Raw genomic sequence first — 14081 nt, 5'->3', positions numbered from 1 at the left:
ACTTTATTTTATATAAAAAACAAAAGATATCAAGCCCTGGCCAGATAGCTCAGTTCATTAGAGCGTCGTCCCCATACGCCAAGGTTGGGAGTTGACCTCTGGTCAGGGCACATACAAGAAGCAAGCAATGAATGCATAAATAAGTGGAAAAACAAACTGATGTTTCTCCCTCCTTCTCACTCTCTAAAAATCAACAAATTAAAGACATTTTAATATATATATATATAAAATAATTACAGTAGTTTGTAGCTGAAACTATCCAATGAGTTAATAAACCACATTATTCAGAAAAATTCAACAAACTTCCAGTTTGAGGATGGTAGATTAAAGGTGTTTCTGCTTCCTTCCTTTTTTGAAATTGTTCCAAAACAAGAATAAAAAATAAAAATCGAAACTCTGTCTTTGACATTCATAACCCAGAACCATAATATTTTAAGTTGGGAGACAAAGAGAGAGCAGTGGTAACCTACTAAACAAAGCATAGAAAATGCTTACTGAAGGGGAAGGTAACAAGAGTCAAGCTAATCAGCAAACAGAACCCCAGAAAGGCTCAGTAATGTGAAGCACCAGGTACTATAAAAGGCAGGGGTAAGGAAAGAGGTCAAAAACAAGGGAATTATATCAAAGACTATAAACAGTAGTTATAAACCTATCCCTTTCTATGGAGGAATTGAACCAAAGACGCTCTAGACTCAAGATAACCAAGCATAATAGAATACTATGGTAAGGTGCTGCCAGAAGATAGCGGGATTGATCATTTAAAAAAGAAATAGAGAACTTGAACAACATTGTTCGGGAACTAGCCCTAATAGACATCTATAGACCACTCCATCCAATCACAGCAGTGTATAACAACTCAAGTGCACATGGAATATTCTCCAAGATAAGTCATATCTTAGGCCATAAAACAAGGCACAGTGCATTTAAAATGACTGAAACCTTACAAAGTACATTCTCTAGCCACAGTGGAATGAAATCAGAAATCAATAACAGAAGTAAATTTGGGAAATCCACACATACGTGGAAATTTAACAACACACTCCTACATAAACAATAGGTCAAAGAAGAAAGCACAGGGCAAATTAAATAATACTTTAAGACAAATGAAAAATGAAACATAACAAAACTCATGGGATGCAGTTACAGCTGTAGATTCCTACATTTTAAAAAGAGACAGACCTCAAAACAATAGCCTTACCTTCCACCTTAAGAAACTAAAAGAAGGACAAACAAGGAAATATAGAAAACCATAGATAAAAATCAATGAAACTGAAAGTTAATCTTTTAAAAGATTAACAAAATTAACAAACTAATCAAGACTAATCAAGAAAAAAAGAGATAAGCCTCAGATTACTAAAATCAGGAGTAAAAGAGGGAACATTATTACCAAAAATATAGAAATAGAAGTGATTATACAAATTAGATAACTTAGATGAGGCGAGCTCTCCTTTCAGAAGCATGCTCCTGCCTTCCCCTTCCCCTTCCCCTTCCCCTTCCCCTTCCCCTTCCCCTTCCCCTTCCCCTTCCCCTTCCCCTTCCCCTTCCCCTTTCCCTTCCCCTTCCCCTTCCCCTTCCCCTTCTCCCCAGATGTGTTACCTTTGCCTTTCTCTCTCCTAAGCTCCAAAGGGCCCTTCTTTTGCTTCTGTAACTTGTTTCCTGAGCTAGTTACCGAACACAGCCCAGCTGGCTCACTTCTACTACCTCTGTAACCTTCTAAATAAACTTTCTCTTATAATTTGAAAACAAACAAGTTAGATAACCTAGATCAAATTCCAAGAAAGACACAAACTACCAAAACTGTCACAACAAGAAATCTGAATACAGCCGGGCCGGGCGTGGCTCAGCGGTTGAGCGTCGACCTAGGATCCAGGCGATCAGGGTTCGATTCCCAGTCAGGGCATATGCCCGGGTTGCGGGCTCGATCAATGACTCTCTCATCATTGATGTTTCTATCTCTCTCTCTCCCTCTCCTTTCCTCTCTCTGAAATCAATAAAGATATATTTAAAAAAAAAAAAAAAGAAATCTGAATACATACGCCTATAACAAGAGAGAAAATTAGTAATAAAAAAAACTTTCCAAGGACTCAATGGCTACACTGATGAATTTATCCAAACATTTAAATTTGAATTAATATTAATGCTTCACAGGTTGTTCCAAAAAGTAGAAGATGAGGTAACACTTCCCAACTCATTCTATGAGACCAGTATTAACCTGATACTAAAACTACACAAAGACCTCTGAAGAAAAAAAGAAAACTACAGATCAACACTCTTTATGAATACAGACATATGTTCCTTAAGAAAATACTAGCATACCGCCTGGCCAGGTGTAGCTCAGCGGTTGAGCATCGACCTATGATCCAGGAGATCATGGTATGATTCCCAGTCAGGATACTGCCCAGGTGGCGGGCTCGATCCCCAGTGGGGGCTATGCAGGAGGCAGCTGATCAATGACTCTCTCATCATTGATGTTTCTATCTCTCTCTCTCCCTCTCCCTCTGAAATCAGTAGATATATATATTTTAAAAAATACTAGCATATCTAATCCAGCAGCATGTAAAAAGGATTATACACCATGACCAAGTAAGATTTATCCCTGGAAAGCAAGGCTGTTGTGTCGGCATATGAAAAATCAATGAATGTAATATACCATATGAACAGAATAAAGCACGAAAACACACGATCATCTCAACAGACACAGAACAAGCATTTGACAAAAGCCAACACTCTTTCATGAGAAAAATACTCAACAAACAAGTAACAAAAGGAAACTTCCTTAACCTGATAAAATGTGTCTATGAAAAACCCAAGCTAACATCATACTTAGAAAGATGGAATGATTTCCACCTAAGATCAGGAACAAGAATGTCCGCTCTGACCACTTGTATTCAGCCTCATACTCAAAGTTCTAGTCAGCCAATTAGAGAAGAAAAAGAAATAAAAGGCATACGGATTGGAACGTAAGAAATATAACTATCTCTATTTGCGGATAGCATGATCTTGAATATATAAAATCCTAAGGCTTACACACGCACACACACACACATGCATGCACACACACACAATCTTTTAGAGCTGATAATAAATTAGTTCATCAAGGTGGCAGAATACAAAATAAATATACCAAAATCAACTGTATTTCTATACACTAGTAATGAGCAATAGAAGCTGAAATTAGGAAAACAACTATATTTAGAATACATCAGAAAAAATAAGGTATTTAAGAATAAATTTAACCAAAAAAAATGCAAGATATTTACACTGAAAACTTCACAATACCATTGAAAGAAATTAAAGAAGACCTAACTAAAGGGAATGAGACCCCATGTTCATGGATTGGAAGACTTAACATCAAGATGGAAATACTCTCCAAAATGATCTACAGATTCAAAACATTCCCTAGCCAAGTATCAGCTGGCTTTTTTGCAGAAATTGACAAGCTAATCCTGCAATTCATATGGAAATTCAAAGGACCCAGAATAGCCAAAACAAACAATACTATAGAACTACCATAAGGATATGAATATAGATCAATGGAATAAAATTGATAGTGCAAAAATAAACCCATAAATTTATGGTCAATTGATTTTCAACATGGTGCCAAGACAATTTACAGGGAAAGAGCATAGTCTTTTCAATAACTGGTGCTTGGGCAACTGATATCCACTTGTTAAAGAATGATTTTGACCCCCTACCTCACATCATATACAAAAATGGATCAAAGACCTAAATATAAGAGCTAAAATTGTTATGTTTTCCTGGCAGGGGAGATACGTGATCACAAAGGTAGTTTTCTCAGGGTGAGGCTTATCCATTGCACCCTGGATATGCTGACCCCTATGATTTCCCCAAATGTGGGAAACTCAACTGCATAATTTGTGGTAGTGGGGGACTGCGTTAGTGCTTTCGCCTGAAAAAAAGAAGAGCTAAAATTATAAAACTCTTAGAAGAAAACATAAGTGTAAATCGTTGTGACCTTAGATTAGATCTCTTAGGTATGGTCCCTTAGATATGACACAAAAGCACAAGTAATAAAAAAAAAAGATAAATCGGACTGCATTAAAAATTAAACTTTTATCTACCAAAGTATACTATCAAGAAAGTGAAAGGACAACACTCAGAATGGGAGAAAATATTTACAAATCATAGATCTGATAAGGATCTAGTATCCAGAATATATAAAGAACTTTTACAACTCAACAATAAAAACAAGCCAATTAAAAACAAACATAGGCCCTGGCTGGTGTTGCTCAGTGGTTAGAGCATAAGCCCATGCACTCAAGGGTCACAGATTCCATTGCAAGTTTGATCGATCCCTGTCCCAGTCTGGGTGAGTGTGGAAGGCAACGAATCCACGTCTCTCCCTCTCCTCTCTCTCTTTCTCTCTCTCTCCCTTCCCTTTTCCCTTCCTCCTTTTCATGCTCTCTAAAAATCAATGGGAAAAATATCCGAGGGTGAGAATTAACAACAATAAAAAGGGTAAAAACAGACATAGGATTAAATAGACATTTCTTCAAAGAAGACATATAAATGACCAATAACCAAATGAAGAAATGCTCAACATAATTAGTCACTGGGAAAATACAAATCAAAACCGCAATGAAATACTACTTTAAACTCACTAGGATGGCTAATAATTAAAAACAAAGAAAAAAACAAGTATTAAAGATGTGAAGTACTTTGAACCATGATACATTGTTGTTGGGAATACAAAATGGTGCAGCCACTTTGGAAATCAGTTTGGCACTTCCTCGAAATGTTAAACATATGGTTATCATATGACTTAGCAATTCCACTTCTAGGTATACACCCAAGAGAACTGAAAATGTATGTCCCCATAAAAACTTGTACAGAAATGTCCACAGGAGCATTACTCCTAACAAACAAAAAATGGAAACAACCCAAATGTCCCTCAACTTATGAATGGGTAAACAAACATAGTATATCCATACAATGGAATATTTTTTAGCCATAAAAAGGAATGAAGTGCTGATACAGGAAACAACATGGATGAAACTTGAAAACATTATGCTAAGAAGCCAGACCCAAAAGGCCACACATTAGCCCTTCTATTTTGGGATGATGAAATCTGAAATTAGATAGTGGTTATAGTTTTACAACACTGTGACTATACCAAACCCCACTGAACTGTACACTTTAAACGGGTGAATTTTAAGGCCTGGCTGGGTATTTCAGTTGGTTAGAGCATCGTCTCAATATGCTAAGCTTGTGGGTTCGATCTCTGGTAAGGGCACATATAAGAAGCAACCAATGAATGCATAAATGGGTGGAACAGCAAATCGCTGTTTCTCTCTCTCTCTCTCATCAATAAAAAAATAAATAAAAGGGTGAATTTTATGTGATGTTACTTATATCTCAATAAAAATGTAAAAATGAAAAACTACCAATATATCATATTAAATAGGTAATTTTTAGGACAGTAGAATTACTCTGTATGATACTATAATGGTGGCTACATGTCATTATAGATTTTCTCAAATTCATAAAATGTACACCACCAAGAGTAAACTATGGTCTTTGGGTGACAATAATATGTCAATGTAGGTTCAGCAATAGTAACAAATATGCCACTCTGGTGGAGGATATTGATGATCAGGGAGGCTATATACATGTGTCGGGGCAGGGGATATATGGGAAATCTCTATACCTTCCTCAATTTTTTAAAAAAATATATCTTTATTGATTTCAGAGAGAGGAAAGGAAAGGGAGAGAGAGATAGAAACATCAATGATGAGAGAGTCATTGATCGGCTGCCTCCTGCACGCCCCCGACTGGGGATCAAGCCTGCAACCCAGGTATGTGCCCTGACCAGGAATTGAACCCCAATCACCTGGATCCTAGGTCGATGCTCAACCACTGAGCGACGCCCAGCCAGGCTGCCTTCCTCAATTTTGCTATGAACTTAAAACTACTCTAAAAAAGAAAGCCTATTAAAAAATAACAGTTCAACAAATACCCATGAACCTATTCCCAAGACTCTATACATTTAATGTGTTTCAACATTTGTTATGGACAAGTGCAACACAAGGCAATGTGCTTTGTTTTAAGGAAAGGGGAGAAAGAATAAAGCGTGGGGGTTCAACTTCATACGAACACTTAAACAAATGCTGTCTTATTTGATTCCCCATGCCTATCACCTCTGAATTCTTATGCACTTTAGGCAGTAAATTAAGGATATTTTTGCAATCCTCAAAATCTGTTTAGTTCTCAGCAACAAAATACAAAGAAAATTTATAATGATATTTCTAAATCCTTTGCTAAATCTCTTCCCTCTATACACTTTTAACAGTATATATTAAAAATGTATAATAAACAATTATTTGCTTATTTGATAATTTAATAAATTGACAATTTATTATCTAATCAATGAGGTGCTTGTTGGGGATACCTTGACATTTATTCTGCCACTGAGGAGCTTACAATGTAGTTGAAAAGGAAAGACATATGAAAAGTTAAATAATAAATATTTGAACAACATTTCAAAACAATAAATAGAGATCTCACAAAGCATTGCACAACCAATTGCCCAATAAAGTACAAAGGCAATTAGTGCTGTAAGAGATTAGAGGAGAGAGAGGCTGCCTCATGATGCATTGTGTTTAAGACAAGGGTGAAATCTCAGCTGCATCTTGGCATACTGGCAGAATTTGAGTAGATGGAAGAGGCAGAGAAACTTGTAGTAAAATACTGTAATAACTACAAAGAACCAGTGTCAATATATATCTTCAAGTCTCCTGAAAATTGTTACCATTAAGACTCTCCCCTTAGGCCGAAATTGCCAGCATTGGGGTAATAGAGTCACATTGAAAATTCTCATTCTATAACACTGATCTTAAAAAGTCTGTCTTCCTGGCTTTACCTGACATGCTAATTGTTGTTTTTTGTTGCCAAGATGTGAGACTATCAAGGTTAGTGTGTGCAAACACAGTCGTTCCAGAGGAGGCTTGCAAGGGCATCTAATACAGAAACAGATGACAACAAGGTTGACATGTGCCCTTTGTCCAACTCCACTGTAGTTTGATAAGAAATACAAATGAAAACTAGGAGGTACCATTTCTCATCTACTAGAATGGCTATAAAAATAAAAATTGGAAAATAATTGTTGGTGAGGACATGAAGAAATTGGAACCCTCATACATTCCTGCTGGGAATGTAAAATGATGCAGCTGCTGTGCAAAACAGAATGGCAGTCAAAAAGTTAAAATATAGAATTATGACATGACCCAGCAACTCCGCTCCTAAGTATATACTCAAAATAATTGAAAGCAGGAACTAACAAATACAGGGTGGGACAAAAGTAGGTTTACAGTTGTTCATATGGAAAAGAATACAATAATTAATAAATAATAATACAAGAATAAACTCCGTTTCAAGTACTTAACACTGTAAACATACTTTTGCCCCACCCTGTACTTTATGAGAATGTTCATAGTGACAATATTCACAATAGTCAAAATGTAGAAACCCAGTGTCTATTAACAGATAAATAAGAAACAAATTGTGGTATATTCATACAATGTAATATTATTCAGCCATAAATTGGAATGAAGGGTTCAAGAATATATGGATGGACCTCGAAAACATTCTAAGTGAAATAAGCCAGAAACAAAAGGACAAATATTGCATGATTCCACTTATGTGAAATATCTAGAATAGCCAAATTAAAAGGGACAGAAAGTTGATTATAGATTATTAGGGGCTGGTGGGAGGGTGTAATGAGGGAGTTACTATGCTTAACGCATCGTTTCAATTTGGGGTGATGAAAATTTTTGGAAATTATAATGGTAATGGTTGTGCAATATTGTGAAAGTAGTTAATGCCACAGAATTGTACACTTAAAATAGAAGATTTTATGTTATATACATTTTACCATAATTTTTAAAAAGTAAAAGTGAGCTAGGCCTAGGACCTGGTGATTTCTAGGTAGGGTGACTGTAAGTTCCAGAACAGTCCACATTTATGACTGTTGTGCCAGTCGTAATTATTAATAGTATCCCCTTAGGCTCTCAAAGTTGTCCTCATTTGAACAATAAATTATATGATCACCCTATCTCTAAGGATCTCTGAGACCTTAACCACGGGCATTAGGACCATGTGAACAGGCTTTGTGATGACATCACCTCTGGAAAACTTAAAAACCAGCGGCGTTCAGAGAACTGGAGGCAGCTCAGAAGACCCCTACACTTCACACAAACGCCCAGCTCCCTAGTGGCAAACCACTCTTCCCATTGAGTCGGATAATCCGCGACTTAGGAGAATCACTGGAAGGATACAGCTGGGGCGGTGAGAGCAAAGGGTCCCACCCTCCTGGGTCCTGCCACACTGGGCAAGGCCAGCGAAAGATGGGGCGGTCCCTGGTAACCAAACTTGGTTCAGCGGACCAATGGGAACAGGCGAAGGGCGGGAACTCTGGGCCGCAGGGCGTTGGGGGCGTGGCCTGGGCCACGCAGGCCTTGGAGGCCAGTAGCGGCCGCCACGTAATTCCCAGGTTTGCGGCTGGATTTTGCCCCCGGCGTGCCACCGTCAGCGCTTCCGGGTTGAACTCCAGAGGAGCCGCTCCGGCCCCGCCCGGTCCAGGGCTAATGCTCCCTCCCGCTCTCAGCCCGGGTCACGGCCCGCGGGCCCCTCCCGCTCCTCCGAGAGCCTGCTCGCTGCCTCCGCACTCCCGCGCCTGCTGCGTTGATAACGTCTGAACTTAAAACATTTCTTTCCGATTATAAAATATACGCATGATTTAGAAGATTGGGAAATTGGGAAAAGCATAAAAAATGAAAATAAAATTAAAAAGCATTAAAATGAAATTTAAAATTCTTATCTGTCAACCAGAAGCAATCATGATTGTCTTTGCTCGTTGTATGTTTAAGCCTGTTTTAACACGATTGGGACAATGCTGTAAAAAAAAAAAAGTTGAGTATTGTTTATTAAGTGCGAAGTATTTTTCCTTGTCATTTTAATTTTATGCAGAAGTATAAAGTATTCCATGGATGCATGGGCCATTATTTTCATATTTTCCCAATGGGCATTGAAGCGCTTGGAACTTGAAGTGAACAGAGGACTGGAAGTGGGGCAGAGGAGACGCAGGTAAGAACTGGCTAGTCCACAACTTCGTCTTCCCTTTGTAAAGTTGTTCCACAAGAATGACAGGATTTTAGAGCTTTTAGAGCCTTCACAGTCTTAGGGTTCTAGAGTATGACAATCCTGAGAAACTCAGAATCACCATAGCTTGAGGGTGGTAAGGACCTCTGAAGAAATAAGTCCAAGTTTTAGCCAAATGTAGGAGTATGCAACAATCAGCCTTCTCAGAAGTTGGGTCCTTTCCATTTAGAAGGTCACCTCCTTCTAGCTGTACTCAGCCTCAAAATGGCTCTAACAAGTCCTCACAGACTGGTCAAGAAATAAGTTAGGACCACACCCCAACTTCTTCCTCGCTAGGAGTTTTCCTAGGTATCTAAATGCTGTTTGTCCTGCACTACCGTTTCTAATTCAGTAAATAAGCAGGGCAGGGAAAGGAGAATTTTATATGGAGTTGTTCACTTATTTGATAGGAGAGAAATAAATTTTGGTCTCTTTTGGTTCCTTCCATGAAGCCATGGGACTGACCGCTCAGGGGGTTTATAATAATCATGAATTGGCCTGAATGTGGGTCTCCAACTAACAGTGATTAAATAAGGTAATGTTGAGTGGTAGTAGTTGAATAAAAAGAGCACTGGGCTAGAAGACTAAAAACCTGCATCTACTTTTGAACGGTGTGATGTTGATGTTAGATGGGCCAGATACAGAAACCTGGGTACAGAGACTCCTCGGGGCAGGAAGCCCTGGATGCCTAGCAAGGGGTGAAACTGGGAAAACAAGAACTTTGTCCCCAGGGCAATCTATCCTCTCCAGCATATCGCTGGTCCAGTGGTTTGGAGCCCCTAAGGTTTAGACCCCCTGAGAGGTCCTCCCTAAAGTTAATATTTACGCTTTAGTTGTATTTTAGCTCCAGGTCCAGATAAGCAGTGAAACGGGACAAGAGGTGCCCTGGCTGACTCAGGACCAGATACATGACCCCCTGCCCTGGCAGCGACCTATCAGTGGAGACCATGACCCTGAAAGAGCACACCTGGAAAGCTGATGAATATTCTATTGAGACACTCCTCTGAGATCTCCCCTCAGATTCCCACCTGCAAGAAAGAGATAAATACTCTCAGGAAAGGGCCCAGTGTGTGCTTGCCTCCCCCCACTCCCCCCAAGGGGAGCATAACAGCACCACCTCCATCCCTCTGAGGGGACCCCACGAAACTTGCAAAAAGGGGAGCAGTGGGTAGCAGCAGCTCGTCCTGGGCTTACCCCCTGAACTTGTCTCCAAGGCCCCCTTCTCTCTCTGAGTTCTCAGTGAGCCAAAGCAGCCCAGCTTCGGCTCCCCTGTTGCCTCTTCTGTGCTCTTCCTTGTTTCACTGTCCCAAGTACATTTTTGCTACCATCACAAACCCAATAAAATACTCTTTGGCTTAGTGCTGTGTAGCCCTTCCCTTTGGATATCCCCATCCCCTTTTAATAAATATAATTTTCGTTCATTCACCAGCCTGAGATGGCTATTTAGCCTACCCGTGCACCACTGACCATTAACTTTTCAGTTGAGCAAGTCCTTCCAATTCTGAGTCTTTATTTCTTCACCTTGTGATGAGGATATTAAGTCCTTCTTGCCTGCTTCATAAGATTGTGGTGAAGAACAATTGAGAAAATGTTTATGAAGGTGTTTTAGAAAAAAGAAGTCACTGTGTGTGGTTTTTGTTATTATTACTGGATGGCATAAAATTTTTCAAAATAATGTGTTGAAACTTTAAAAAATTATTGATTTTAGAGGCTGCAAATATTTTTGATACACAATTTTTTACTTATCAAATGTGGAAAGTTTTCAAATATATTGATATTCAATGATTATGAAGGTATGATAAAACAAGAAACAGAAATAAATATAGCTATTTGGTAAAATGTACCAACAGCCTCAAAATTAATCTGTATAGAACTAATTCTACTTCTCATGATAGCTATCATAGGAAAGTAATATTAACATGAAAATTTAGTGTAATCCATAATATCTAAAGTAAAATATTTAGGATCCAATGATACATCTTTATAATAGGATATCGTGCAGCTACAAAATGATATTTGCAATGAGTTTTAGTAAACTAGGGAATAGTTTATATCATAATATACTGGAAACAAAAATGCCTCTAAAATTGGATGCAGTCTATATTGAAACTTTTTAAAAGATTATTTTTAAAAGGTGAAATATAATGAAATGTTAATATCCGATTGTCTTGGGGTGGTGTGGGTTTTTGTTTTGTTTTATTTTACTTTTCTATCTTGTTCACATGTTTTACAGTATGCCCTTCTTTTTTAAAATTTTTTTAAGGGAAGACATTCAGAGATGCAAATAGGAACTTATCATGAGAACCATTTGTATTTTGATTAGCAAACCTTAGAGGCAAAGTGTTCGTGTTCTTCAGCAAGTCCAATGTTCGTCCACAAATATTTTCTGGTGCCTCCTATATGTACACGCTATAAAGATGCTGAGAGAAACACAATGCTGAATCAGACAGGGATTCTAAAATCAAGGAGCATGGTATGGTGATCAGACAAAACACATCTGCAAATAACTATAATACAAACGATAAAGTCCAGAAGGCAGGTAGAGGAAAATATGTTGAACAGAGTTATCAGTATAGTAGAAGCAAAGGGTATATGAATAGGAGTGGCTGGAATGGTAAATTGGAGATAGATCACAAGAGCTATGAATGTCAAGGTGAGGAGTATGCTGTTAAACTGGAGGGCTGTGTGTAGCTATTGAAGGTTTTGCTTTGCTTTAATCCATTTTATTTTTAAAGTTATGATCTTCATGATATGTGCTTCAGAAAGACTGCCGTTAGAAAGAAATTGGAATGTGGATGAGATTGACGGCTAGTAGATCCATCAGAAGCCAGCACAGTAGTTCAGATGAGAGACAGTGAAAGACCTTGGGAAGTAGATGTGAAGGTAAAGAGAAAGGCATTCAAATAAAGACAGAGAGGATAGCTGAAGGAGGAATTACTACCTTCTGAGGAACTCATTTTAAAATTGGCCTCCCCATCATGATTTTGTGAAATCTGCGCCTGTGTCTCCTAATTTCTGACTGCCAGGCAGGAGAATACACTAGTTTGTTAGAGTCAAATTATGGCTTTTCTGTTTCTATTTTTCAGTACACATGTGGCATCTGGGGCTTGGGCAGCAGCAACTACAAAGGATCCTCCTAGTTCATTAGAAAAGTTTTTCTTATATTGAGTCATGGTGTAAGCTATAAAAGGTGTGTAAGCTATTTAAGAGATGGGAAGAAAGGGGAGAGGGTAGCCTCTCAGGTGTCCAAGTATTCCAGTATCCCTAGACTGGAGAAGCTTTGTGCAGCAGGCACTCTTCCAGTAACCTGAACACCGGCTCTGGGCTTCTAGAAAGATTCTTGACTGAGTTGCATACCTTGCTGCTTGGTGAGTGGTTCTTTGTACAGTTCCTCCCTTCTTACAGGCCTCTATGATCTCACTAACCACTTGAGTTTCCCTCTTGCAGCCTCTTTCATCATTCTTTCTCCCTCTCTCCAGGGCTGAGTAATCCCCAATCACCCAGCCCATCCCTGAATAAGCAGAAAACTCCTGGTGAAGTACAGTCTGGGGAGTCAGCACCATTCCTTTCTGACTTTTCCTAGGTAGCCAGCTCCCTTCTACCTATGGCTTTGTATCATTTTTTTTCTTTTAAATATGATTTTCTTTGTACTAAAACCATACTAAAAAATAGAAGCAGAAAAGTCCTACTGAAGCTAAAATAGTTTTCATTGGAGTTAGCTTAATGCATATATTTTCACATAAGCCATAAATTAGAGCTATTGTGTCACCCTTGGGAAACTTTTTATAATAGGTACCATATAAGTATAACTTTAAAAGAAGTTTAACTTGAGATCAAACATATTTTTTTAAAGGGCCTCCCTTTACTCACTCTCGTTCCCTAAGGCTTTCTCTGATGTGGTTGTGCTGAGAACTGCAGCAGGTGTTTTTTTAAAGAGCTTTTAAAGAAGGTTGGCTTGTAAAAATAAAGCCAGAGCCCTAGCTGGTTTTGCTCAGTGGTCAGAGCATCAGCCTGCAGACTGAAGGGTCCCAGGTTCAATTCTGGCCAAGGGCACGTACCTTGGTTATAGGTTCAGCCCAGTCAGGGTGCGAGCGGGAGGTAGCCAATTGATGTGTCCCCCTCATATCGATGTTCCTCTCTGTCTCCCTTCCACTCTCGCTAAAAAGCAATGGAAAAAAATACCCTTGGGTGAGGATTAAAACAAATAAAGCCAGAAAGACAAGAGTTCCTCTATGCTTTTATTTGTGGTGCAGGATCTTGGAAAATCTAAAATCTATAATGACATCTAGGAATTTTTCTTTTTTTTAAATATATATATGTATATTTTTATTGATTTCAGAGAGAGGAAAGGAGAGGGAGAGAGAGAGATAGAAACATCAATGATGAGAGAGTTGTTGATCGGCTGCAGCCCGCAACCCGGGCATGTGCCCTGACCGGGAATTGAACCCTGATCGCCTGGATCCTAGGTCGATGCTTAACCGCTGAGCCACGCCCGGCCGGGCGTGGAATTTTAAAATATTCATTCATTATTTCATTCAACATTTATTGGAGCCTATATTATGTTCTATGACCTGTGCCAAAAGCTGGGGATACAAAGAAAAAAAAAGAATACCCTTTTAAGAGTACAGGACTATGTACAAGATGAAATAAACAAAGATTGGGAGACATTTGTCTGGAAGTGGAGGAGAAATTTACATGACTGAAGAAGTTGGTGCTTCGGTGCATTTAGCGTCCATTCTTATCTAGGAAAGACTGACTTCATTGTCAGTTCCTCAGTAAAGTTGCTTGTGGCCCAAATTCCTGTGTGCTGTGTAAGTGCCAATTCACCAAATCTTGGTTTGAGATTTAGAGTTGGAAATGGAAGGATCTCAGACCTTCTTGTTTGTTTTTGGTGTTGTTGACCATAGAAGGGACTTTCAGAGCTA

General features: G+C 38.8%; 1 non-coding gene across 1 annotated transcript; it reads left to right on the top strand.

The window, feature by feature from the left end:
- Positions 1-3750: 3750 nt before the first annotated feature.
- Positions 3751-3913, top strand: LOC148091977 (U1 spliceosomal RNA). Its single transcript, XR_015715374.1, has one exon. It is a non-coding gene; the product is annotated as a U1 spliceosomal RNA (small nuclear RNA).
- The last annotated feature ends 10168 nt before the right edge of the window (positions 3914-14081 follow it).

Source organism: Miniopterus natalensis, chromosome 11, assembly GCF_054644295.1.
Source record: "Miniopterus natalensis isolate mMinNat1 chromosome 11, mMinNat1.hap1, whole genome shotgun sequence".
Classification (NCBI taxonomy): domain Eukaryota; kingdom Metazoa; phylum Chordata; class Mammalia; order Chiroptera; family Miniopteridae; genus Miniopterus; species Miniopterus natalensis.
This window is presented reverse-complemented; position numbering and strand designations above follow the sequence as displayed.